The sequence below is a fragment of the Anomaloglossus baeobatrachus genome, chromosome 4 (genome assembly GCF_048569485.1).
Source record: "Anomaloglossus baeobatrachus isolate aAnoBae1 chromosome 4, aAnoBae1.hap1, whole genome shotgun sequence".
NCBI classification, from domain to species: domain Eukaryota; kingdom Metazoa; phylum Chordata; class Amphibia; order Anura; family Aromobatidae; genus Anomaloglossus; species Anomaloglossus baeobatrachus.
Window position 1 is genome coordinate 185,718,548 of NC_134356.1, and position 27,672 is coordinate 185,746,219.

Consider the following 27,672-nt stretch of genomic DNA (forward strand, 5'->3'; position numbering starts at 1 on the left):
CCCACTGTGTGTTATTTTTGGTTGGCGTCCCTCCAATCCCATGGATAGAAGTTGGAATGGGCTGCGGGTGTTTCCTGCACTCTCCGCATACCCTGGAATCCCCTGTAGCTGTAGAGAACCCAGGCTGAGCTGCCTGCTCCAACCCATGGGTCTTGCAGTGCTCCAGAAGTGTGAGGAAGAAAATGCCTGGACCGCAGTCCTGACTATGCTCCTTACCCCAAGCTGTGCCCGGGGGAAAACTGCTTGTGTGTAGATGCTCCTTTCTTTTCCCCAAGTGGTGCCCACCCCCCCAGGTAGTTGTCCTAGTGACCGGGAAAGTCCCATGCTTCATGATGGCCACCCCCCTATCTACCTTAGGCCAACCCCGGTGGGATATTACCTAACTGTGTGTGGTTTGTGAATGTGAGAAACACCAATGATTAACCTCTTCTTAACCGGGATGAGTACTGCACCTTAAGTGAGATGCAGTACCCTGTGGCAACTGAAGCCTCAGGGGTGCCACACATACCCTCAGTGTCAGCCTGCTTCTCTCTCTGTAGAGATGCTGGGCTTTACAGAGCAATGAAGCAGAGCTGACATTGCTCTTCCTTGCTTCTCGCTCTGTAGAGACGCTTGTCTTTACATAGCGATGAAGCACAGCTGATATTGCTGTACCTGTGGACTATGTCAGACTAAGAATTTTGTTTTATAATAAAGATGGAGTCTCTAAATGTTTTTTTTGTTTTATTTCTAATAAAACATTTTTTTGTATGTGTTGAGTTTTTTTTTTTCTTTTTACTAGAAATTCATGGTGGCCATGTCTAATTTGGTGTTACACCATGAATTTTGGGCTTAGTACCAGCAGAGAATACAAAGGTGGTATTAACCCCTTTATTACCCAATGTGCCACCGCCATCAGGGCCACTGGACAAGCCGGGTAAAGTGTCTGAAAATGGCGCTAAGAAACAATGCGCCATTTGCAGGGGCGGGTGCGGAGAATCCCAGCCCCATTTTATTTATTTTTACAGTACTATATGTGTGAGGGATCCAACAGACAATCACAGACGCTGTCACGCAGAATAGGCATCTGTGAATGGCTGTTGTAGTAACCTAGAATCTGCCATACATTCTAGGTCACGGAAGCAGAAGTGGCCGGAAGACAGCCCCTGAGCGGGTCTGCAGAACGCGTTGCAGGACCTGTAAGTATAATGACAACGTTTATTATTAATATTATAAAATATATTATAAAATATTCTTTATTTTACAGCCCTCCCCGCCCAATCCCATAACTGTAAAGTCCAAGTTCAGTGTTCGGTTGCAAGTTTGTGTTCTCTCAGAAGCTGAACTCGAACTTTACTAAAGGTTCGGGTGAGTCTCTCGAACATCGGGGGTTCGCCCATCACTACTGTAAAGCCTCCTTACATTGCATGTCAGGTTTGTCACTTTCCACAAGGAGTAACATTACCCCTTAGTTCCTAAAACTAAAAATCACTCTAGGAATTTATTTATTTTAGGCCTGTTTCACACATCAGTGATTCTGATACGTATGTACTAGTTTTTATATGTACCAGAATCACTAACATAAGTAGAACCATTATAATCAATGGGTCTGCGCACACATCAGTGATTTTTCACTGACTGTGTCTCCGTGCAGCATACACATGTGTCCATGTGCTCCGCACAGAGACATGTCAATTTTTCTGGCATCACTGATGTCCCACGGACCACACTGTGGTGTGATCCATGTAACACATACCAGAACAACACGGACATTGAAAATAAAAAGCATTTTAATCTCACCCGTCTGCAGCAATGCTGTGTTCGGCCACTGCTCTCTGCAGCTTCCTGCCCAGCCAATTACTGGCATGCATATTCATTTATTCAGGCACAGCTGACCCGGAAGCAGCTGCAGAGGTCAGACAGCGGTGGCCCGGATGCTGCATTGTGGGAGACTTCAGCACCATGGACAGAAGGAGCGGAGACAGATGACTTTATCTCCATGTTCAATCACGTATCATGGAGCACGGATCGCACATGGACAACCCACGTGTGTCGTTTGAAACAGGCCTTACATGGAAGATCTTCCCAACTCTAGCACCAATCACCAATACAACTATGTCACCAAGTGGCATGAGAACATGGAGTAAAAGCTTTATGTACATATAGGAAGTATTTGCAACAAAATAGTCCCAACTGCTAGTGTCGCCATATGGTGCCTCAGTGTACTGGGATATATAATGTGATGGAGTATGACATCATTTTTATTCTAATGTATGTGAGAAAAGTAACATATGAGAACCCCTAAAATTTTAGATTCAAAATGTAGCAGTCTATGGTCAACTTCTTATAGATATATAGACTATCCCAAGGTCAAGTGCATACAGCTTTTAGAAAGGCAGAACAAAGCAGAAAATATTTTGAGAGGTCTCATATTTTCCTTATTCCCTCAAAGAAGCTGTAGTTCCCAATATGAGATCTAAAGAAACAACCGACAAAACTTATGAGGGCTGGGGGAGTTATTACTAGCACCAGGCAATAACAGAGTAGAGGTTTATTTTCCATGGACATCACATTACAAGGGTCCATCACAAGGGCCCATCACAACTGATTAAGGATGTTAGCCAGTGCCCATATATTTTTCATTATTTTCAGGTAACACTGATTGTAAGGAAGGTTTGTACCAGCAATGGTTCATAGAATTGCTCTCACCCATCAATGTCACCTTCTTCACAGGAGGATATGCTCTTACCACCGATAATACATAAAACATGACTTTAATGACAAACGAACAGTTTCTTACTTTACCACTTAGAAGATTTAGGCAAAGATGAGAAATGAACATTTGTACCAATGTTCCCTCAAACAATTGTTGCCCCAGGTAAAAGGTCTTAACTGCCCATAGTAACCGATCCGGTGCAACTTTTCATTTTCAGTTGCCCTAATCTTTCCCCCCACAGAAACTGACAAATATGTACTCTTTCCTATGAGCATTCTTCACACAGTCTTAAAGGGGTGGTTCACTATACAGCATAGTGGCGACACTTCGATGTAAAGCTCATAAAGAGGTTTTTCTCAAATACCTTGTGTAGTCAATTGCGGTCCTCTCAGCCCTGTGACCCCCGGGCTCCGTGACTTCTGAGATCCGATGATGTCACATCAACTTCCAGTTGACCCGACATCACCGAGGCTGACCCCAGTCTCTCTGTGTGATTAGGCTGTGGGCGGTGTTTCACCACTCATCACAGCCCAGCATCTTGCGCTCTCTTTCCTTTGCTGCAGACCACTTCACGCAGGAGCGATGCTGGACTGTGATGAATGGTGAAACGCCGCCCACAGCCCAGTCACTCAAGGAGAATGGGTCCACCTCGGTGATATTGGGTCAACTGGAAGTTGATGAGACATCACTGGATCTCAGAGGTCAAGGAGCCCGGGGGTCACGTGATGGGGCTGAGCGGACCACAAAAGCGCTGCTCAGAGGCACAAATGACTACACAAGTTATTCGAGAAAAGCCTTTTTATGAGTTTTACGTTGATGTTTGGCCACTATGCTGTGTAGTGGACCACCCCATTAAGAATATTTCAGAGCTTCCACATCTCTAATAACATTCTTTATGAAGAAGCTGAAAATTATAATAAAAAATGTATGAAGACCATAATTAGTTTCCTGTTTTAGTCAATGGAACATCATCAGAATGTTACTAATATGTCCAAGCCTTGGATGCAGCTGTAGCACTCTAATAATCAAGAATATGCAGCTATATACACTAGTATACTATGTAAAAACATGAGCAATACTGTTCACCAGCGTTATAAGGGACAGCCTTCCGACTTATGGGACTTCCGTAATGGAGTTCGTAAACTTCACATTTATTCCGGGATCTTTTTACAAGACCCATACCGTGCACATAGTTTGCCATGTCGACCGGTAGTCCTGTCATTGGCCATCAACGGCTGTAACTTAGCAACTTCCTCTCCTTTTGTTAGTATGTGCTGCCCAATCTTCTTAATGAATAAGAGCACCATGACAGGTAATTGATGCTGGTCCGTTTAGCTGATAAATAATTCACTGTCTGGGTAATTCTATACATATCCCAAATCAGATTATGCAATGGAACAGCCATGCCATACCTGCTCCAGGTTCTTTTTCTCTGTTTTATGATGTCAGACAACAAATAATAGCAGCCACATGCTCTCTTTTCAGTCTATTCAAGTTGTACTTAACAAGTTCATTGCCAACGGCACTAGCAAGTGATGTGTGCATATGCTGTAGGATGGCAGGTCAGCAGCTGGTGTTAGGTGACATTGGGATGGGGCATTTACTAAACACAATTCACATGAAAGTGTGGAAATTGTAAATGTATGTAAGACTAGGCAATATGTGCATTTTTTTGCAACTTTGATTTTACATAATTGATTTTTTTTTGCCAGAGCAGAGGAATTGAGTTTGCATTTGACACATTCACTACTGTGTTCTATCTGGATTTCTTATAGTGAGTTATATATCTCTATATAGACATTTATTATATTGCCTTAAAGGGGTACAAAGTTTATTTTAATCAATAGATCTTAGAGCAATAATGAGTTCCAAAATTTGATGTGTGTAAAAAAAAATGTTCCTGTGCTGAGATAATATTAAAAATATAAACCGCAGCTGATTTTTTCTGGGAGGTAAAACATAAGATAAGACCCCATTTGCGCTCCTTTTGCCTTCCACTTTATTTAAAGGTTAAAAATTAGAAGGAGGGACTTCAACACACCCTGAAAGCCATGTAGAGCAGGGCCTCAGAATTCCCCCCCACCCCCCATTGTTAAGGGTTTGGACTCCTAGACTGGTAAATACTATGCACTATGTGCAAGGGTTGCCAAAAATTAGAAAGGGGAACTCAAATACACCCTTGAAGACATGTATAGGGCCTCAGAAAACCATTTTGTCCAATTTTTAAGGAGTGGTACACCTAGATTAGTAAAGCCTATGTACTATGTGCAAGGGCTGTCAAAAATTAGATGGAGGGACTCCAATACTTCCTTTAAGACATGTAGAGTAGGGCCTTAGAAAAACATTTTGTTCTATAATTAAGGAGTGGGACTCCTAGACTAGTAAAACCTTTGCAGTATGTTCAGAGGCTGCCAAAAATTAGGAAGGACTCTAATACACTCTTAAAGACAGGTAGATGAGGGCCTTAGAACATTTTTTTTGTATTAAGGAATAGGACACCTAGATTAGTGGATTGGGGGATAATGAATAGGAGGAGGCTGAGGAGGAACAGAAGATGGTTTCCTGCGATACAAAGGTTACTACCCATACCAGCTTCATCCCTTCTGTTCAACATGGATGGACTGAAGAGAACGAGGAGAGGAAAGTGGGAAAGGAGGAGAAGATGGAGAGTCGTCCTCCTGGTGAGTATAGGGAAGTCTTGTCTGTTGGGAGTCCTGCACAGATGGCTGACTTTATGTTCTGCTGCTTTTTCCATGACCCCCCATTATATGCATTTTGGCCAACACTGATTACTGCTTGTTCACACGTCTTAACCCAAGCTACAAGAAAAACTTTCCATCTTTCCTTCCTGCAGAGGAGAGGGCTTGGTAAATGGTGCAATACAAGAAGGCACTAGTAAAACAATTAGTACAAAAATTCCCATATGACGATGCTGGTGACCAAGATCATAGGTCCTTGGTCAACCAAGGAGGAGAGACGAGGGAGACACACATCAGGTCCCACAAAGGCAGTGAAACACTATAAAAGATTTGGGACAGTCTCATTGGACCTTCCCAGCGCCATGACCCTGATGTGTGAGGTACTCTGACAAGGAGGGAAAAGTTTTGGAAGATGGTGAAGGATTACCTAGCTGACTGTACCACCATCCTGTGTGATTACTCTGTGCCGTACAACTATTGGATTTCCAAGCTGGACGTGTGGCATGAACTGTTCTGCTACACCTTGGAAGTGCTGGCTTGCCTTGCTGCTAGCGTTTTGTCAGAGCAGGTTTTTATTACCAGAAACCCCCATTACTAACCCGACAAGTGTACAGTTAAAAAACAATCATACACAGGAAAAAAATAGTTATTTGGATAAAGACTTCCCCACTCTCCCTCGTTCACCAATTAACTAAAAAGAAATCCTCAAAGTTCCGGCGTAATAAAATGGTGAAATGTCCCACAACGTCCACTGAATCCTATGAAGCTTTGTTCTGAGAACGAGGCTCCGTAGGTCACTCGCGGTCAGCGGCAGTGGCAGGGTCATTCTCAGAAAGAAGGTCCAGAGGTCACTCTCGGTCAATGGCAGTGGCAGGGTCATTCTCAGAATGAGGATCCATAGGTCACTCTCGGTCAATGGCAGTAGCAGTCACAAGGTTGTTCTCAGAACAACGGTTCATAGGTCACTGGAGGTCAGAGGCAGAACATTATTTTCTTGCAGAAAAGTGCCAAGTATTTAGAGATGTACAGTACATTCCAAATACTGAACTGCATTGAATAGAAAATCAGCAATTTACATAGTATGAGCTATGATGACCCTTGCAGTGGATTAATAAATCTCCTATTTCTAGATGTTTTATTTCTTTCTTTTCTAAATTGTCTTTCAAGGATGGGCTTATACAAGATTCATAATCAGTTTTTATATAATTAAGATAAATATAATTGTACTTTAAAGGAACTAGTAGCCTAATGTATTTTTTCGAGCTATGGAATGCATTGTGCAAGACACCTTTTGGTCTGGGGATGTGCTGTATTCTGCAGGGAATGCCGTTGGAATCCTTTTGTTTATCCCAGGTTTCTCTTGTCAGTTTCTTCTGTGCAAAAGCAGTAGGATGGCCAACAGCATAAATATTTCAGGGCTTTAATTATAGCTATCTTCTCAGATATATGGGTAAGTCTTCTGCAAATAAATGTTATTTGTTTTGTATTCTCCAAAGCCATCATGTTCTCCATAGGCCTAAATTGAGTAATATAGCATGAAAGCTGACTTTACAAAATAACCAACAAACCTCAACAAAGATTCATGAACTTACTGCCTCACAATCTGTCCTACTGATTCAAACTGTGGCATAATATCTTCAATACACATCTTCTGAACAGAAATACAAGGACAGGAATAAATAACAAAAAAAATTGACTTAACTTGAACCTTAATTGAAAATATATATATATATATAATGTAGTAATCAACAATATGTGGATAAAAAAAACATATTTCATGCAAATCATTTGCTATATTGAAGCACACACTGTTATTTCCTATATATTTCCTAAATGAATTCCCTTTAGTTATAGATAAATTATACTATAATTATTAATTATATATACAGATATACAGGAGCTGCGAAGATTTTTCAAATTTATAAAAAATGCTATTTTAAGGTCATTTTTGTAAGTATTAATACTGACAAGACTATTAAAACCCCCTAAAAAAACTACTTTCAAATTTATGATAAGATAATTTGTAGTATATACAACCCCTGGCAAAAATTATGGAATCACCTGGCTCTGAGGATGGTCATTCAGTTGTTTACTTTGTTTAAAAAAAGCAGGTCTCTGACATGGCACAAAACTAAAGTTATTTCAAATGGCAAATTTCTGGCTTTAAGAAACACTAAAAAAATCATGAAACCATAATGTGCTAGCCAGTAATGGTTACTTTTCAAGACCAAACAGGGGAAAAAATTATGGAATCACCCTGTAAATTTTAATTCCCAAAACTAACACCTGTATCAAATAAGATCTGCTCGTTAGTCTGCATCTAAAAAGGAGTGATCACACCTTGGAGAGCTTTTGCACCAAGTGGACTGACATGAATCATGGTTCCAACAAGAGAGATGTCAATTGAAACAAAGGAAAGGATTATCAAATTCTTAAAAGATGGTAAATCATCACGCAATGTTGCAAAAGATGTTGGTTGTTCACAGTCTTAAATCTGGACCAAATACAAACAACATGGGAAGATTGTTAAAGGCAAACATACTGATAGACCAAGGAAGACCTGAAAGTATCAAGACAGGAAACTTAAATCAATATGTCTCCAAAACAGGAAATGCACAACAAAAACAATGAGGAACGAATGGGAGGAAACATGAGTCAATATCTGTAACCGAACTGTAAGAAACCGCCTAAAGGAAATGGGATTTACATACAGAAAAGCTAAACAATAAAAAGATGCAAACAGTTGCACACTGAAAAAAGCCAAAAATTTACCAGGGAAAATAATGCACTGCATTACTGCAAAAGAGAGATATTTAGTTTATGTATTGGCCAATGCATGTAAGCCCAGAGACCAACGGCAAGGTATATCTTTGTAATCCGGGAACCTAACTTAAATGCCACTATCTAGGTTAAAAACATCCTTATCTGGGCAAAATGCCACTATTTGGACTACAAACCTCCATGTATGGGCTGCTAGGCTCCTGATACAATGGTTATGAACACAGCCAGGTCTTAGGGCGGAGTGCTCAGTCAGAAAAAGACTCACTAGAAATATCAAAAAACTGACCCGCACATCCAACAAATGTGAACAGGTGCTAACTGAAAAAACATAGTAACTATAAATGCAAACAGTTGCACACTGAAAAAAGCCAAAAATTTACCAGGGAAAATATGGCACTGCATTACTGCAAAAGAGAGATATTTACTTTATGTATTGGCCAATGCATGTAAGCCCAGAGACCAACGGCAAGGTATATCTCTGTAATCCGGGAACCTAACTTAAATGCCACTATCTAGGTTAAAAACATCCTTATCTGGGCAAAATGCCACTATTTGGACTACAAACCTCCATGTATGGGCTGCTAGGCTCCTGCTACAATGGTTATGAACACAGCCAGGTCTTAGGGCGGAGTGCTCAGTCAGAAAAAGACTCACTAGAAATATAAAAAAACTGACCCGCACATCCAACAAATGTGAACAGGTGCTAACTGAAAAAGCATAGTAACTATAAATGCAAACAGTTGCACACTGAAAAAAGCCAAAAATTTACCAGGGAAAATATGGCACTGCATTACTGCAAAAGAGAGATATTTAGTTTATGTATTGGCCAATGCATGTAAGCCCGGAGACCAACGGCAAGGTATATCTCTGTAATCCGGGAACCTAACTTAAATGCCACTATCTAGGTTAAAAACATCCTTATCTGGGCAAAATGCCACTATTTGGACTACAAACCTCCATGTATATGTCTGAAAAACGTATCCATTAATGGATGACCATTTATTACAGTCATATGAAAAAATTTGGGCACCAAAATTAATGTAAACTGTTTTTTCTTTATAACAATTTGGGTTTTTGCAACAGCTATTTCAGTTTCATATATCTAATAACTGATGGACTCAGTAATATTTCAGGATTGAAATGAGGTTTATTGTACTAACAGAAAATGTGCAATCCGCATTTAAATAAAATTTGACCGGTGCAAAAGTATGGGCACCTCAACATAAGAGTGACATTAATATTTTGTAGATCCTCCTTTTGCAAAAATAACAGCCTCTAGTCGCTTCCTGTAGCTTTTAATGAGTTCCTAAATCCTGGATGAAGGTATATTTGACCATTCCTGTTTACAAAACAATTCCAGTTCAGTTAAGTTTGATGGTCGCCGAGTATGGACAGCACGCTTCAAATCATCCCACAGATGTTCAATGATATTCAGGTCTGGGGACTGGGATGGCCATTCCAGAGCATTGTAATTGTTCCTCTGCATGAATACCTGAGTAGATTTGGAGCGGGGTGTTTGGATCATTGTCTTGCTGAAATATCCATCCCCTGCGTAACTTCAACTTCGTCACTGATTCTTGCATATTGTCAAGAATCTGCTGATACTGAGTTGAATCCATGCGACCCTCAACTTTAACAAGATTCCCGGTGCCGGCATGGGCCACACAGCCCCAAAGCATGATGGAACTTCCACCAAATTTTACTGTGGGTAGCAAGTGCTTTTCTTGGAATGCCGTGTTTTTTTGCCTCCATGCATAACGCCTTTTTGTGTGACCAAACAACTCAATCTTTGTTTCATCAGTCCACAGGACCTTCTTCCAAAATGTAACTGGCTTGTCCAAATGTGCTTTTGCATACCTCAGGCGACTCTGTTTGTTGCGTGCTTGCAGAAACGGCTTCTTTTGCATCCCTCTCCCATACAGCTTTTCCTTGTGCAAAGTGCGCTGTATTGTTGACCGATGCACAATGACACCATCTGCAGCAAGATGAAGCTGCAGGTCATTGGAGGTGGTCTGTGGATTGTCCTTGACTGTTCTCACGATTCTTCTTCTCTGCCTTTCTGATATTTTTCTTGGCCTGCCACTTCTGGGCTTAACAAGAACTGTACCTGTGTTCTTCCATTTCCTTACTATGTTCCTCACAGTGGAAACTGACAGTTTAAATCTCTGAGACAACATTTTGTATCCTTCCCCTGAACAACTATGTTAAATAATCTTTGTTTTCAGATCATTTGAGAGTTGTTTTGAGGGGCTCATGATGGCACTCTTCATAGGAGATTCAAATAGGAGAACAACTTGCAAGTGGCCACCTTAAATACCTTTTCTCATGATTAAATACACCTGCCTATGAATTTCAAATCTCAATGAGGTTACAAAACCAATTCAGTAAGTCAGTAAAAAGTAGTTAGGAGTGTTCAAATCAAGAAATTGATAAGGGTGCCCATACTTTTGCACCGGTCAAATTTTGTTTAAATGCGGATTGCACATTTCCTGTTAGTACAATAAACCTCATTTCAATCCTGAAATATTACTGACTCCATCAGTTATTAGATATATGAAACTGAAATAGCTGTTGCAAAAACCCAAATTGTTATAAAGAAAAAAGGTTAACATTAATAGGGGTGCCCAAACTTTTTCATATGACTGTGTAATGCATTTCCCGCAGACTTCAATATTAAAAAAAAAAGTTGTACAGACTACGTTTTTTTGTTTTATCTAGCTTAAAATTGGATTCCTGCTGTACTGCAGGCAAGGGAAATAGATTTTAGGACGTGGATAATCGGGTTCACCAAACTAGTACGGGAAAAAAAATAAGGATCGGCGAGCGAACTTGACTCCGAACTTAAATTCGAACAACAAACCCCATAACAGTCAATGGGGACGAGACTTTTAGGGCTGTAAAATGGCTGTAGAAAGTGATAGGGGGCTTCAAATTGAAGTTAAATGGTGGTAAGAGCAGGATAGTTATACATACTGTGTTTCCCGAAGGAACACACTGCAGTTAGGCTATCTTCCGGGCCCGCTTATTAAGGTTCATGAATATTCACTGCTTCCCCTGTCCACCCTCTGTGCCAGTATATGTGATTGGTTGCAGACTGCTATACATGTCCCCCCACCCTGTGTCCGCATCTGTGATTGGTTGCAGTCAGTTTGCTGTATGGTAGTGTGAAAATAAATTAATAAATAATATTTAAAAATGACGTAGGCTCCTGCCATATTTTGATAGCCAGCGTAGGTAAAACAACAGTTGGAAGTCTGCAGCCCCAACCTTTTTATATCCAGCCATGGTAAAGCAAATAGCTGGGGGCTGGTATTATCAGGATGACAGGAGCCATGGATATTGCCATCCCAAGCCTAAAAATACCAGCCCACAGCGAGCCTGGATTATTCCTTGCACGTCTGTTGATCTGATCAGTGGAGATATGTGGCTAACAGGCACGGGTGGATTGGAGATCCACTTGTGCCAGATATCCCCTTTGATCACACTGTCAAACTCAGACAGGGAGATCTAAAGTGCTCTGGCGGGGATCCTCCCCATTCCCCACCACCACATTGGCCGCCCTGTGATGAGATCAAGGGGTTGGTATGACAAAGTGGGTTCAGATGATGACCCTGTCACTGCCATAATGTGTTTTCTGTGAATGATGACAGAGCACCGGCACACGGGAGATCAGCTTTTCTCCTGATCAGAGCAATGCTAAAGCAACGCTTTGATCAGGAGAATCAATAGAACTCTGCAGTGACAGAGTCCCCTAGGGGGACTAGTGAAATTAATAAAAAAAGTAAAAAAAAAAGTTTTAAAAAATGTGAAACCCCCCCCAAAAACCTAAAAGTTCAAATCAACCCCCTTTTGCGCCATTGAAAATAAGACAGTAAAAATAATAAAAAAGAACTATATATTTTGTATTGCCGCGTTCATAAATGCCTGATCTAATCTGATCGATAAACGATGTATCGAGAAAAAAAATAAAAACAGCAGAATTATATTTTTTGCTCACCGCAACATTGCATTAACCCCTTCACCCCCGGGCGATTTTCTATTTTTCATTTTTTGTGTTTCCCTCTCCTTCTTCCGAGAGCTATAACTTTTTATTTTTTTAATATTTCCATATGAGGGCTTATTTTTTGCAGTTGCACTTTTGAATGAAACCATTAGTTTTACCACATAGTGTACTGGAAAATGGGAAAAAATTCCAAAGTTCCGTGAAATTACAAAAAAAAAATTGTTTTTGGGGTCTTTAATTCACAGTGTTCACTGTATGGTAAAACTAATCTGTCTGTATGATGCCTCACATTGGTACAAGTTCGTAGACACCAAACTTGTATACTTCTACTTTTATCTAAGGGGTTAAAAAAATTCAGAAGTTTGTCCAAAAAAGAATAGCGCTTTTGTCGCCATTTTCCATGATTCAGGATCTGGAGCTCAGTGATGGCTTATTTTTGCGTCTTGAGCTGACACTTTTAATTATGACATTTTTGTGTGGATGCTTTGATTGCCTGTAATTGCATTTTTAAAAATTTTGCGAAGATCAAAAAACGTAATTTTGGTGTTTGGAATTTTTTTCTCATTACACTGTGTACAATCAGATTAATTGATTTTATAATTTGATAGATCGGGCATTTCTGAACTCGGTGATATGAAATGTGTAGATTTTTTTTAACTGTTTTATTTTCAATGGGGCAAATGGGGGGTGATTTGAACTTTTAGGTTTTTTTATTTTTTCATATTTTTTAAAACTTATTTTTACATTTTTTATTTATTTTACTAGTCTCTCTAGGGTACTTTATGCCGATTACCTGTGCATTTCTCCTGATTAGAGCAGCATCTCTCTGATCAGGAGAAATGCTGCTTCCCTGTGAATACCGGCGCTCCGTTAGCATTCACAGGAAGTAAGTCATGGTAGCATCAGGGGCCATCAGCTGACTCCGCGCTACAATGGCAACACCAAGGCGCCATGTGATCACGTCACGGGACCGCTGATGGTGGCGGGGAACAGCGCTATCCCTGCTGTGGCCATTTAAATTGCGCTGTTAGTATTTGACAGCATGATCTAAAGGATTACCAGGTGCAGGTGGATCTCTGTTCCACCTGTGCCTGTTAGCCACACATCTGTTAGCCACACATCTCTGCTAATTAGATCAGCAGAGATAATAATAATAATAATAATCTTTATTTCTATAGCGCCAACATATTCCGCAGCACTTTACAATTCAGGAGGCTCATTTACATATACATAAACATATACAAACAAGTAACAATTATAGAAGATACAATATTTAAAGGGAAAAAAAAAGGCAACCCTGCTCGTGAGAGCTTACAATCTACAATGAGATGGGGGGAGGGGCAAGGTACAAGTGATTATTTACAATAACAATCCAGCCATCTCTAGGAAATGGGGGATAGATAATGGCTTCCTGGACCAGTTGGCCAGAGCCTTGAGATGTATTTGGGTGCCATGGAGTTTGACGTGGGGTTATGTTCTGACAAGTTGTAGAGGGATTAGGTGAAATTAGTTTGGCTAGGGAGTGTGATAGGCCACCCTAAAAAGATGTGTTTTTAGGGAGCGTCTGAAGCTGAGTAAGTTGTGATTTGTCCTAACTTCTTGGGATAGAGCGTTCCAGAGGTTTGGTGCAGCTCGGAAGAAGTCTTGGATTCGGGAGTGGGAGGTTCGAATTAGTGTGGATGTTAGTCGAAAGTCATTTGCAGAGCGTAGAGAACGGAGATGTGCGGGGATTATCACGGGTTTGCTGCCAGAGTCTGCGGTAACTGCAGGGGAGCAACAGTTATGTTCTTGATCATAAAAGGGTTAAAATGCAATCACAGGTGATCAAAACATCACATCTATCCAATAATGGTAGAATTAAAAACGGCAGCTCAAGATGCAAAAAATAAGCCATCACTGAGCCCCAAATCCCGAAAAATGAGAACGCTACCGGTTTCGGAAAAGGTGACAAAAGCACAACTTTTTTCGTTTACAAACTTCTGGGTTTTTATCACCACTTAGATAAAATTAAAATTATACCTGTTTGATATCTACAAACTCGTACAGATCTGGGGAATCATATTACCAGGTCAGTTTTACCATATAGTGAACACAGTAAGTAAACTAAAACCCAAAACAAACGTGTAATTGCAGTTTTTTGCAATTTCACCGCACTTGTAATTTTTTTTTCCTGTTTTCCAGTGCAATACGAGGCATAATGAATGGTCTTGTTCAAAAGTACAACTCGTCTTGCTAAAAACAAGCCCTTATAGGGCTGTATTGACAGAAAAAATAAAAGTTATGGCTCTTGAAAGAAGGGAAGGAAAAACCGTAAGCAAAAAACAGAAAATCGCCCTTGGGTGAAGAGGTTAATTTATACTAAAGTAATCTATTACTATACTTCTCTGGCAGTTGCTTAGTTACAATGAGAATAAAAGGCTGCCAAATTCTAATGGCTTGATCCTTCTCTGGCTCAAAATCAGGTCGATGGTCAGTTGGGAGGCCCATATAAATCAAATGGTCAGTCAGTTTTCATCAAATTCATTGGTTCACATGACATTAACATGTATGGGTTTATTAACTAGGATCTAACAAGGTGAACCAGAGAGCAAAGGAAACCTGTCATGTAAAAAAATGCAATTAATCTGAAGATATGGGGTTAATCTAACAGTGCATGTGCATGATCTCCACACTGTACTGATACAGTGCTGAGCTGGCAGTCAGTCAGTGTCAGTGCATGGTAACAGCCGCCGCTCACTATGCACTGAGTGGTAGCTGAAGCTGGGTCAGCTGCACTCCTGTGACTGATAGCCTGAGGCTACTGGGAAGAATAAAGGTAATCTCCTCCCGGTAGCTGTGCTCTCAGTGTGGCAGCCACATGGCATCAGAAAGCTTTTAAAGGGAATTTGTCAGCATGTCTTTGCTATGTAATCTGAAGACAGCATGCTGCAGGGTTAACACACAGAGTTCAGCTATGCCTCTGTAATTAATTTCTTGCTAACCTGCAATGTTTGTTTTAGCTTTAGGAGATTCTCATTGCTGAACTAAATTAACTAAGGGTCAGCTAGTCCTGCCCATGACCTTCTGTGATTAGCAGCTCACTGTCTATGGACATTGAATGTAGAGAGCTGTGTTATGGGTGGGGGCAGCTTTCTCAGCACTGCTGCATGGCTAAAGGCCCTGTCACACACAGAGATAAATCTGTGGCAGATCTGTGGTTGCATTGAAATTGTGGACAATCAGTGCCAGGTTTGTGGCTGTGTACAAATGGAACAATATGTCCTTGATTTCACTGCAACCACAGATCTGCCAAAGATTTATCTCTGTGTGTGACGGGGCCTTAAGTCTATAAACTCTGACTAGGTCAATACCGCTGTTCCCAGTAATCTCAGTGATACATCATTGGATTCAGGGTCTCTTTGCCTATGTCATGCTCCTCTCTGATGAGGTAGCAAAAACCTGTTGCCAGATTCCCTTTAACCTGCACATTAACCTCATATCTGCAGGTCAGCAGTGAAGGCAGGATAGAAGTAATAACATTCACAGTTTGCACCACAAAAAAACATATAATAGGATTCATTGCTCTTTACAGTGGAGAAATGTCTTACCGTCATCTTCAGCCTGTCCACACAGCATCTAAAACACAAAAACACAACACAGCCGGGATGATCCTGTTGTTAACTTTCCCGTAACACGGATATAAGGCTTGTTCTCCCTTCTGGGCAGAGCGATGTTAAGAAGCAATTGTGTTGGTTGCTCCAGCTTGTCAGTAAATAATATTCTCTTGTCGGTATTTCATTCTAATTTTATTGTACTTACAGTAAAAACAAACAGAGAAGGTAATGTGGAGTTTGGGAAGATATTCATGAAAATTATCTGTCTATTAATTACCTTCACCGGAGAAGAGCTGACTATAAATACAGCGGCACTTTGGATGAAACTTTTATAGAGCTATTTAGACCCAATGAAATATAAATGATTTCTTTTAAATTTTTTATTATAAATCAGGGCATTAGGATTTGCTACAAGACTCTGATTCTCTTTCACCCCGTTATGTTCGTGGTTGTTATTTTAGTCGGGAAGCAGAGAAAACGTCTGCCAGAAAGGAGTATAGCCTGCACCTATGTATTGTATGCACATCTCTTCTGTCTGGACCCTTGTGAGGTTAGCTTTCGCTAAATTATATTTTTTAGGCTTTGGTTAAAGGTGAGCTTACAATATGAGTTGCCATGTGCCATAAATAAAACAATAATTCAAGGAAAATAATAATAACAATAATAATAATAATAATAATAATAATAATAATAAAAAATGCACATATAAAATCCTACAGAAATGCAAATATTTGTTGTGGATACTTTGAAATTGAGCACAATATATCAATGTATTCTTGATTCTGCTCATCTTGAAATGTTTCTTTGCTGGACTTTAAGTTTAAAAAATGTAACAACTTCAAAAAGGTCCAAAAACAATTGTCTTTGTGTGTGTATATATATATATATATATATATATATATATATATATATAGATATACTAGCTGTACTACCCGGCTTCGCCCAGGTTAAGAACTGTTGTTAACAAAATAGAATGTATTAACATTCCCAGGATCGAATGTATAAATAGAATGTATTAACGCCCGGGATAGTAACTGTCTCTCTGTTTCTCTACCATTCTCTGTCTGTCTCTCCCTCTGTATATATCTCTCTGTCTCTCTCTCTATCTTTGTCTGTCTGTCTCTTTCCCTGTCTGTCTCTGACTGTCTCTGTCTCTTTCTCCATCTGTCTCAATCTCTTTCCCTGTCTGTCTGTCTATCTATTGCTTTCCTTGTCTGTATCTATCTCTGTCACTTTCCCTGTCTGTCTCTTTCCCTGTCTGTCTCTTTCTCTGTCTGTCTCTTTCCCTCTCTTTCCCTGTCTGTCTGTTTCCCTGTGTCTGTCTGTCTCTTTGTCTGTGTCTGTCTCTTTACCTGTCTGTAAGAAGCAAGAACTGTGGAAAAAAGAAGCGCAATAGGGTCTTACCCGAGTAAATATAGGGTGATAAGAGTAAAATACACTCACCAAATAGAGTTGTGAAAGTCACAACTACTATGCATGCATGGAATCCAGGTCAACGTCAGCAGCACCCAGGATGGCTAATAACGGAGAGTAGTGAAGTAGGGCTTTCAAAGCCGCGCCAATGACCACTATGACCGATTGTAAGATTAATGTGACTTTTTATTACATATTCAGGTCAACGCGTTTCTGGAGTCTCTGCTCCCTTCCTCAGGACATACAGGAAAAAGTACATCAAATCTGCTGGAAACACGAGGAATACAAGATCTATATACACTTGGTGACGGAGTGTATATAGATCTTGTATTCCTCGTGTTTCCAGCAGATTTGATGTACTTTTTCCTGTATGTCCTGAGGAAGGGAGCAGAATCTGATCACTCTCCTATATCTGCTGATCACAGCTATAGAGCTGAGATCTGTAGATATGCTGCTTTACTTTCAATGACGGCACTATTCCGGCATTGAGAGCAAGTGTCTCATGTTAGCTAAAAGTATCATCACATGACCCTGTGCTACTTTGGCAACCACTGGAAGTCACGTGATCACGGGGGTGGGGTAAGTCAGCATAATGGCGGCGCGCATATACATCTCGCTGCCAGATTTTGGCAGCGAGATGTAAGGGGTTAATAGTCGAGGTTGGAAGCGATTCCACTCGTGACTAACAGGCACACATGTAAGCTGTTCAAATCAACTGATATGTGCGCAGATTGACACAGCCTGCCCACGGCAGGGGGTGGGGATTAACCTCACACGATCCATTACAGATATCTACATCATGGGTCATGAAGGGGTTAAGCAAGGGGGATCATCAATCATGTTTTGGTGTTGTGTTGCAGTCAATGGCACAGGGAACACTTCACAGGTAGAGAGGGAAGAATGAATTCAATGAAATTTCAATAAATTCTTGATGCAAACACAACACATCTGTAAAAAAAACCTGAAGTTCAAAAGAGGAGAAAAGAGGATGGCTTTTGCAAATGGATAATGATCCTAACCCCATGTCAAAATCTACAACAGACTAAGGGGTACTTTGCACACTACGATATCACAGGTGCGATGTCGGTGGGGTCAAATTGAAAGTGCCGCACATCCGGCATCGCAGGCGACATCGTAGTGTGTAAAGCCTAGATGATACGATTAACGAGCGCAAAAGCGTCGTAATCGTATCATCGGTGTAGCATCGGCGTAATCCATAATTACACTGACGCGATGGTCCGATGTTGTTCCTCGCTCCAGCAGCAGCACACATCGCTGTGTGTGAAGCCGCAGGAGCGAGGAACATCTCCTACCGGCATCACCGCGGCTCCCGTAGAATATGCGGAAGGGAGAAGGTGGGCGGGATGTTTACATCCCGCTCATCTCCGCCCCTCCGCTCCTATTGGCCGCCTGCCGTGTGACGTCGCAGTGACGCCGTACGACCCGCCCCCTTAATAAGGAGGCGGGTCGTCGGCCAGAGCGACGTCCCAGGACAGGTGAGTCCATGTGAAGCTTCCGTAGCGATAATGTTCGCTACGGCAGCTATCACAAGGATATCGCAGCTGCAACGGGGGTGGGGCTATCACGCTCAGCATCGCAGCATCGGCTTGCGATGTCGCAGCGTGCAAAGTACCCCTACCTCAAAAGGCGCAAGCTGAAGGTTTTACAACAGCCTTCACAGTCCTCTAATCTGCACATCATTGAAAATCTGTGGCTAGACCTCAAAAGAGCAGTGCATGCAAGACGAGCCAGGAATATCACAGAATTAGAAGACTTTTCCAAAGAAGAATAGATGAAAATCCCTCAAACAAAAACTGAAAGACTATTGGCTGGCCACAAAAACTGTTTACATGCTGTGATACTTGACAAAGGGGGTGCTACTAGGTACTAACCATGCCAGGTGTCCAAACATTTGCATCGCACATTTTTTTTTCTTAATTTGAAAATGCAAAAGATCAAAATAAACATTGTTTTTTGCCTAATATAAAACGAAATGTGTCATCTTTAACATTATGCCTTTTAGAGATCATCAACTTGCTTAACTGGTCAAAATAACATTAATTTTGACCAGGGGTGCACAAACGTTTGCATGCCACTGTATATGGAATAACTTCACCTAAAAAACATAAAAAAAACAAGCTAGTCTATAATTACTACATTGTTAGATGTGATGATAAAAATCATAAAATGCTTCATTTATTTATTAATTTTTATTTAGGGTACTCAAAACTATTTGCTAAATTGCTAATTGTAGTATAAAAAAAGTAGGAAACCCAGAGCTTTTAGGCAATGTGCGCACGTTGCATCCTGCACCTTGCAGTAATGAACGCATCCTCTGACAGAATTTGTCAATGTCAAATTTGGTTTTGACCACAAAAACGCAGAAAATACGCATGCGTTTTTCTAGCGTTTTTGCCGCGTTTTACATGCATTTTCTGTGCTTAAAGACAGATGTGTTTTCAATAGAAATACACTACTGAATAAAGTTTAAACATTCAAACACTATGAACAAAATTGAAAAAAAATAATCATGCTTTAAATCATACACAAAATAGCGAATTTTAATAAAAAGATTATTGTGATTTAATATTTATGTATAAAATAACGTTAAATTATAGTTTGACTATTTTTTTATAGTCGGGCTAGATATGTGTGTGAAAGGAGACGTCATGACCTCACTATAATGTCAAAAACACATGCTTTGGTTTTGTCAAAAAAGCATGCGTTTTGCATCAAAAAAGCATGTAAAACGCTAGAAATTTGATTTAGGATGCGTTTTGATCATTCTCACTGACTTCAATGATAGCAACACGCTGCCAAAATGGCAAAAACAATTGACATGTTGCTTCTTCAAAAGCAGAGATTTTGACAAATTTTAGGCACCTAAAACGCTGCGTTTTAAAAAGCATAGTGTGCACTAGAAAGCACAATTTCCCATAGACTTTGCATGGAAATCAAAACGCATGCATTAAAATGCTGCAGTTCAAAACGCTGCGGAAACGCATGAAAAAACACAACGTGCGCACATGACCTTAATTACAATTCTCCTTTCTTTAAAACCTTTTTGCTGGAGTTTTTTTATTTAAATAGAGCACCACCACCAATTGATGCTACTACACTGATTTTGGAACAATTTTACTTTTTATTCTCTGCCCCTCCATTTTAAAGTTATGCTCCCCAGTAATAAAGGTGCAAATTTGCCCTTCAACCAGCTGCATTTGTGGCGCCTCTGAGGGTCCAGTCGCCACAGAGGCATTGCACCTCAGCCTGAAAAACTGTACAAAATGTTGATAGTACAGATGTTATGTTTTATAATACAGTTTATTTTCGTAACATTACAGGAATGGTGCCTCCCATAAAGGGATGAAAAGTTTAAATGTTACCTGTTAAAATGCATTGCTAAAATGTTTGTATATCTCGACACCGGTTGTGTTTTTCTTTGTTCCAGCCTGAAAACGTGCTGGGTTTTGCTGTGGGGGAGTGTGACGCCCCTGAAGGTCCAGTCGCCACAGAGGTACTGCACATAACCAGAGGTGTGATACCCCATTCCCTGGTAAGGAGAAAGACATGGTCCGTTGTTCACAAATACACTCTTAGTATAGCTACACCACTTCAGGTCAGAGTTAGGGCGAGATTGCTCCTTAGGGAGAGCACAGTCCCGGAGTTAGTCTGGAGGTGGGATTAGTAGTGGGTGGAACGGAGTGGAGTAAGTGAAACTATGCAGAACAAGTAAGGAAGAGAACAATAAAGCAGTGGAGGGGAGAGGTCCTGAGGACTGGAACTGGTGGAGCTCGTCCTAGAACCAGGTGGAAGCTCAGAAAGAAATGAAGGTTTCCTAGAGTCACAGGCAGTGGGAAACCCACCCATGGGCTCACATCTACAGCCGACGCACCGTTGTGGAGGGACTTGGCCGCAAGGGGGAACCGGCCCCTAGACTAGTGGAGAACAATCAGGCTCAGCTAGCAAACCAGAGGTTGAGGTATCATCATATGTCGATGCCACAGCCACACGCGAATCCGCTGTAAAGGTGACCACAGAGTGCTAGGGGATAGGGCAGAAGAGCCTCCCAGACAAGACCTGTGAACACCGGCTTAGGGCACTGTGTTTGAGGCGTAGGCTAGGTGGGCGAAGGCAGTGCAGGAAGAAGACTAGAAAAGGGATATAGAAAAGAACTTCGGTCTTGTGCCTCCGAATTACCTAAGGATTGGCTGGATCTCATCACCGCAGGACTCAGCACTCCGAGGGCAGCATTTGATAATCTGGAACTGACAACTGTGAGTAAAATACCCAATGACTGCATCCCGCTGTGTCCTGGATTCATTCTCTGTGCTGCCAGCCGCCAGTTTAAAACACTTCATCTGCTAACAACTGCCTACGGCTGCCCTGGGGCACAGCTCCACCTGTGGAAGCTGTACCATCATTGCTGCATCACCATCTGCCCCAGCGGGCCCATCTAGCAGCATGGGATATACTTGGCTGAACACCACAGGTGGCGTCATGATTCATTATTCCCTTTAAATATTCCCCTCATCTTTTAATTAACATACCCCCCTAGGGTCATGGAGTCGGGCCGTGCCACTGTGACCTCCCCAAAACAGAACCGTGGCCTGGTTCAGAGTGCCTCCAACGGCCCTGGTGGGTGTGTCAACTTTGGTGTCATGAACAAGATTTCGTGCCCGTTACAACGGGCAATGTGTGCCTAGAGACTGTGTGAAAGACCGTGTAAATAATATCTACCAAAAAGCACAGACGCCATGTGTAACCAGAGGGGAGGGGTGCGTCCTCCCTTCATGGGTTGAACTGCAAAACGGTGCAAAGAGCCATGCTTTCCCACCGCAAAGGCTGCAGGAAAACGGAACTTACAAAATGGCTCAGGAGCCCCACCTCTCCAGGAAGCAGACAGAGAAGTAAGGGAGTGGAATAGAGCACCTCTGCAGACAAAGGACCCAGTGTGCGTGATGGAGAGCAGTGACCAGAAAGGCCTTGAGCATGCGTGAAAACCATGGACTCCCCCAGCTGTCTAGAGGAGATATCGGACTTCATGGAGAAGGAGATGGAAGAGCTTAGCCGTCAGTTGCTGGAGGTCCAGGTGAAAGCGGTAATGAGATGGTGAGAGTCCCTGCTGGAGAAAGTGGCGGAGGGACGTGCAGCATCCAAACTGGCATCACTGACCCCACTGGAGAAAGAGACCGCCACTGGAGGAGAGGTAACGATTATGAAACCAGTTGTTTCCCCGGTAGCCAAGAACACTCTAGTGGGACCCCTAACACCCCTAACCCCTAGCAACCCCGAAGGCTCCTGCACCCGGTCAGGTCTCCCGTTACTGGGCCTGGAACCAGATGTCCAGAAGTGGGGAAGGACTAGTGACCCCTTTACAGCCCATGACCATACCCCGGAGCACGGACGGAATGGGGAAAGCCATCCCGTGGAGTGAGGAGAGAGAGGGCTGCAGTATCTCCAGTGTGGAAATCAACAGGGAAGGAGCCTGAGGCACAATACCCTGCAGTGCTAGGGAACTGTTTTGCCAGCAGCAGGTGGCCAAACTGGCAATCGACCAGGAGGAGCATCAAGCCCAGAGGGATGCCATGGAGGCCAGAAATAGGTCACAAACAATATCTACCAAAGTAAGAGAACATATTTATACAGTATATGCATGGAATAATTCAAATACATGTTACTATATATATGAGCAAATGACAAAGACCTGGACCTGTTACCTGTAAGAAATAGAGATGGGTGAATAGTCAAATATGCGGGTTCGGATTCTTCGTGCTGAATAATTTCTATTATTCATATATTTGTACCAAATAGCAAACCTAATGCAAGTCAATGGGAAACTCAAATAATTTTCTGGAGGACCTTGGAAATACGTCTGGGAGGGCTATAAAAATGCTGCAATGGATTGATAAATGCTAAAACTGAATGGAAATTACATGGGCAGGCCTAGATGCATTTCTGACTCACAGTTGGTTTCTGAGAATAATGTTGTCAGAGTATTATAGGGAGTAAAGCAGGGGAATTAAATTTACTGAGTTTCCTCCTGCTGTCACACTGCTTCCTGGTCTGATCATTGAAGTTCCTGAATATGCATTGCTTCCCCACCCACCCTCTGAAACAGTGTTTGTGATTGAGACACAACCAACATAAGCAACCGCATATAACAATTGAATTTTTATTAGATATAAACAAATGATTAAAATATCAAGCATACAAGGATGTCTCCAAAAAGCAGAACCTCTCATAGGGTAGATATTATATTGGGAACACCTAGTCAGATAACTCCTCGTATAATGTAAATAGTAACAACCATTGATTACAATTGGACCAATCAAGATACAAGTAATGCAAGAATTTAAACAAAGTAACAAAGTACAAACACAAGTGTGCTAGAAGATATTCAAAGGAATTACATAATAAACATATAACTCAGCAAAAAAGGTCCTTTAGTAACCCGCAGTATACCTGTAAAGGAGTCAGCAAACAACGGTAAAGCAGTCCCACACACCCAATGCACGTTTCGCATTAGCGACGCTTCTTCCAGGAGTGGTGTGAGTCCAATTCAGATCCCTCTTTATGGTGCTGTCATCCAATGAAAAAAGTCCATTTAATTGTGCCTCCGGAACAAGTCCACATCAAACTCCACCCTAAGGCATGACGCAAATGATATCACATCTGGTCGTTCCATACAGCGGTAAATGTTGTTAGGCACTCCAGTGATCACCATGGGGATTCAACTATGTGAGAAAAGGTTAGGAAGTCGGGATATGACGTATCGCCTTTCTCCTGGTAACGAGTCCCTAACAACGTTTACTGTTGTGTACTGCGAGTTACTACAGGACCTTTATTGCTGAGTTAACTGTTTATTATCTAATTCCTTTAGATAACTTCTAGCACACTTGTGTTTGTACTTTGTTACTTTATTTAAATTCTTGCATTACTTGTATCTTGATTGGTCCAATTATAATCAATAGTTGTTACTATTTACATTATACGGGTTACGATTTATCTGACTAAGTGATCCCATATAATATCTACCCTTTGAGGGGTTCCGATTTTTGGAAACATCCTTGTATGTTTGATATTTCAATCATTTTTTTATATATCTCATAAAAATTCAATTGTTATATGCGGTTGCATATGTTGGTTGTGTATCATAATTAGTGGTTTAAATTTCCCAGTTGTTGATTGTGGTTTTGGTGTTGTTAGTGTTTATAATTGGTTGCAGTCCTGCTTCCCCTTTCTTCTCTGTAAAAATAAATATATAATTGGAAAAAATGGCATAGGGTCCCCGTTATATTGATACCCAGTGCAGATAAAGTAGACAGCTACAGGCAGCATCCCTCAGCTGTGTGTGTAATCTTAGCGTTGTATCAATATACGAGGGACCCGATGCAGTTTTTTCAATTATTTAAATAAATAATTTAAAAAAAAATCTTGAGATCCCCCCATTTTGATACCCAGCCAAGATAAAGCAGACATCTGGAGACTAGTAGACTATAATAAAGATAAAAAAAAGAGGGCGTTCCTGTGTAGAAACGTTATAACTTAATTGGTAGAGGTGTGTAGTATACACTCACCTGTTGTACTGCAGGTACAAAACTGTTAAAGATGCTCACGGGGGGTTCAAATGCTCACCATTCCCCACTGCCGGGGATTCTGTCCTGTCAGTCCCGTAGGAGCTCCTGCTCATGCAGCCGCTTTCACGGCCGTTGTCCAAGGACACGTGTAGTATAGTGCTGTCGAATCGGCATCAGACAGCAACTCCTCCTACGGGCCGGATGATCCTCGTGATGTCGGTGACGGTGTCAAACCAATCCCGTATTGCAACGTCAGTGGAAATAGAACAAACTCCCACTCTGGGTGCAGCAGCCCCGCGAGCTCCCAGGGGGAGATGTATGCTAATAGTTCACTGGAGAAAAAAAATCACGGTATCGGCCACGCTGCTCATAAAGGAGGTGATTGTTGCAGATTTAATGATTTATTTTATGATGTTATAAAGCCGCAATGTGTTTCAGGGGCATGTCCTCCCCCTTCCTCAGGTAAAATAAAATGGACAGAATGATTGAACATATATATATATGCAAAGGTATGCACAATAATTAGATTAAAACCTCCATCAAAGTGGAATAATTGGATTAATTAATTAATTAATTAATTAAACCCTCTCTATATGTAGCTCAAATAGCCCATAAGAGTATGGGGGAATTTTTGAGAATAAGTCATTTAGAATTATATATATAAAAGATAAGCATATAAAAAACATCAAAAAACATCAAAAACTCAATGAAAATCAAAGATTACAACAATAAAATACATTAATAAATAATTTAGTGATAATATCAGATGTAATTAATATATCTATTCAGAAACAGATATATTTACTAAGAGTATAAAATTCCTACTGTTATCTACAGATCATTATTTGATCCCGAGGGGGGCAATTATAATGATAATAATAATAATATTAGATAAATAAAAGCGGATTACAGGAAATCTGTGAGTTCTAAATATAACAGACCAAAGAACATATATAAACTATCAATTCCCCATTCTATTTGGTCAAATTAATTATAATAACAGTTAATATAAAAAAATATATAAAATTATAAATAGTCAAGCCTTCCGGATGGAGTGTAGCCATTTTAAAGATCCAAAACGATTCACGTTCTACTAGCTTTCAATATCTTTCACTATCAACAACCTTAATTTGCTCAACAATCACTGTTTTGAAGGTATCTTTATCTTTATCGTGTTCAAGTAAAAAGTGTTTTGATAAACTATGGGTGATTGTACCATGCCAAATATTGTACCGATGGCTATTTAGTCTATTATGTAACATTTGTGTAGTGTGGCCCACATATTGTAGGCCGCAGGGGCATTCTAATAGGTAGATTACATAAGATGTATTGCAGTTGGAGGTTTTAATCTAATTATTGTGAATACCTTTGCATATATATGTTCAATCATTCTGTCCATTTTATTGCTACCTGAAGAAGGGGGAGGACATGCCCCCGAAATGCATTGTGACTTTATAACATCATAAAATAAATCATTAAATCTGCAACAATCACCTTCTTTCTGAGCAGCGCGGCCGATACCATGATTTTTTTCTCCATTGAACTATTAGGAGACTGGTAGACTGGTATTCTCAGGCTGGGGAGTCCCAAGGTTATTGGTTTGTCTCCAACCTAAAAATAGCAGCTCGCAGCCGCCCCAGAATTGGCACATCAGTGAGATGCGCCAATTCCAGTGCTTTCTCAGCTCATCCCGATTGACCTGGTGTGGTAGCAATCAGGATTATATTAGGTGTTAATGACAGGTATGATTTGTAAAAAATGACATCTGTCATCAAGTTTGAGTTTAATATTCAGCAGGGATCTATGAGGCAACCGCTATTTCTAATTATGTAAGTAAAAAGAAATAAACACAAAACATACAGAAAAATCCTTTATCTAAAAACAAAAAATCACACCCTCTTTCTCCAATTTATTAACCCTCAAAACACCACTGCAAGTCTGATGTAATCCACAGGAGGTCCCATGACCCCCAAGGCTCGGCTACATCCTGAGGACGCAGAGCGCGGTCACAAAATCTGACCGATCACTGCAGGTCAGGGACACATTGACACAGCCACAGCTGTGAGCGGGACATGAGGTTACAGCTGTTGGTTCCCATGGCATCCCAGTTGTGACCTCAGATGAAATGACCTGAGTTGAACTTATTAAACTCAGTGACCTTACCTCAGGTTAAGTAATTGAACTCAATGCTGGATTACCGGATTAGGCTATGTGCACACGTTCAGTATTTGGTTGCAGACATTTCTGCACAAAATCTGTATCTCCTGCCAAAAAAAACGCACTGATGCTGCATGTGTTTTGATGCAGTTTAAGTGCATTTATAGTTTTTCAGGTACATGGCACAGAGCCATTGCTTAATAGCTGTGCTAATCCTTGCTTTTACCTTCCACACTGTGGCACCACAATGTGGATTGATATGGTATGCTCTTGATTATAAATATATGATTCAGATTATCATTCCTTGATAAAAATCGGTTGCACATTAGTTCTTTCCAGAACCTCCATGCAAAAAATTCTGAGTGAAAATTGGAAATGTGTCTGGCATCATCATTGGAGGTACTTTTAACAGTGTCCTGTGGTACCTACAATTCATTTCTCTAGCATATGCAAACCTGCCTCTGTATAAGTATAACCATGCGTAAACCTGCGCTATGTCACACTATTACCAGCTTTAATATGAAGAAGAGAAAAAAATATTACACATGGCAAATGGGCAATGTTCCAAAGAAACATCCGGTATTTACTAGGGAAAACCTTTCTGAGTAGGTTAAATGATGCCATTTCCTGTGCGATATCAGCAGGTAATCCCAGTTCTTTTCCTACTGCTTGTGGTGAGTGGTTATAGTCTGTCTGTTCTGTGGTTTATACTCAGCTCTTCGAGATCTTTTTATATCATGTTCTCGGCCACAAG

At 41.0% G+C, this 27,672-nt stretch overlaps 1 long non-coding RNA gene across 2 annotated transcripts in view; it reads right to left on the reverse strand.

Annotated features, from left to right (window-relative positions):
* The window catches only part of LOC142303331 (uncharacterized), a 160,329-nt gene that overhangs the window by 99,410 nt on the left and 33,247 nt on the right, over window positions 1-27,672 (reverse strand). The window contains exon 2 of one of the 2 annotated variants that reach the window (XR_012753011.1): window positions 15,766-15,793. The exons of the other annotated variant lie outside the window; for it this stretch is intronic. This is a non-coding gene — a long non-coding RNA (uncharacterized LOC142303331). The remainder of the gene's footprint in view (window positions 1-15,765; window positions 15,794-27,672) is intronic. 2 annotated transcript variants of the gene reach the window in all.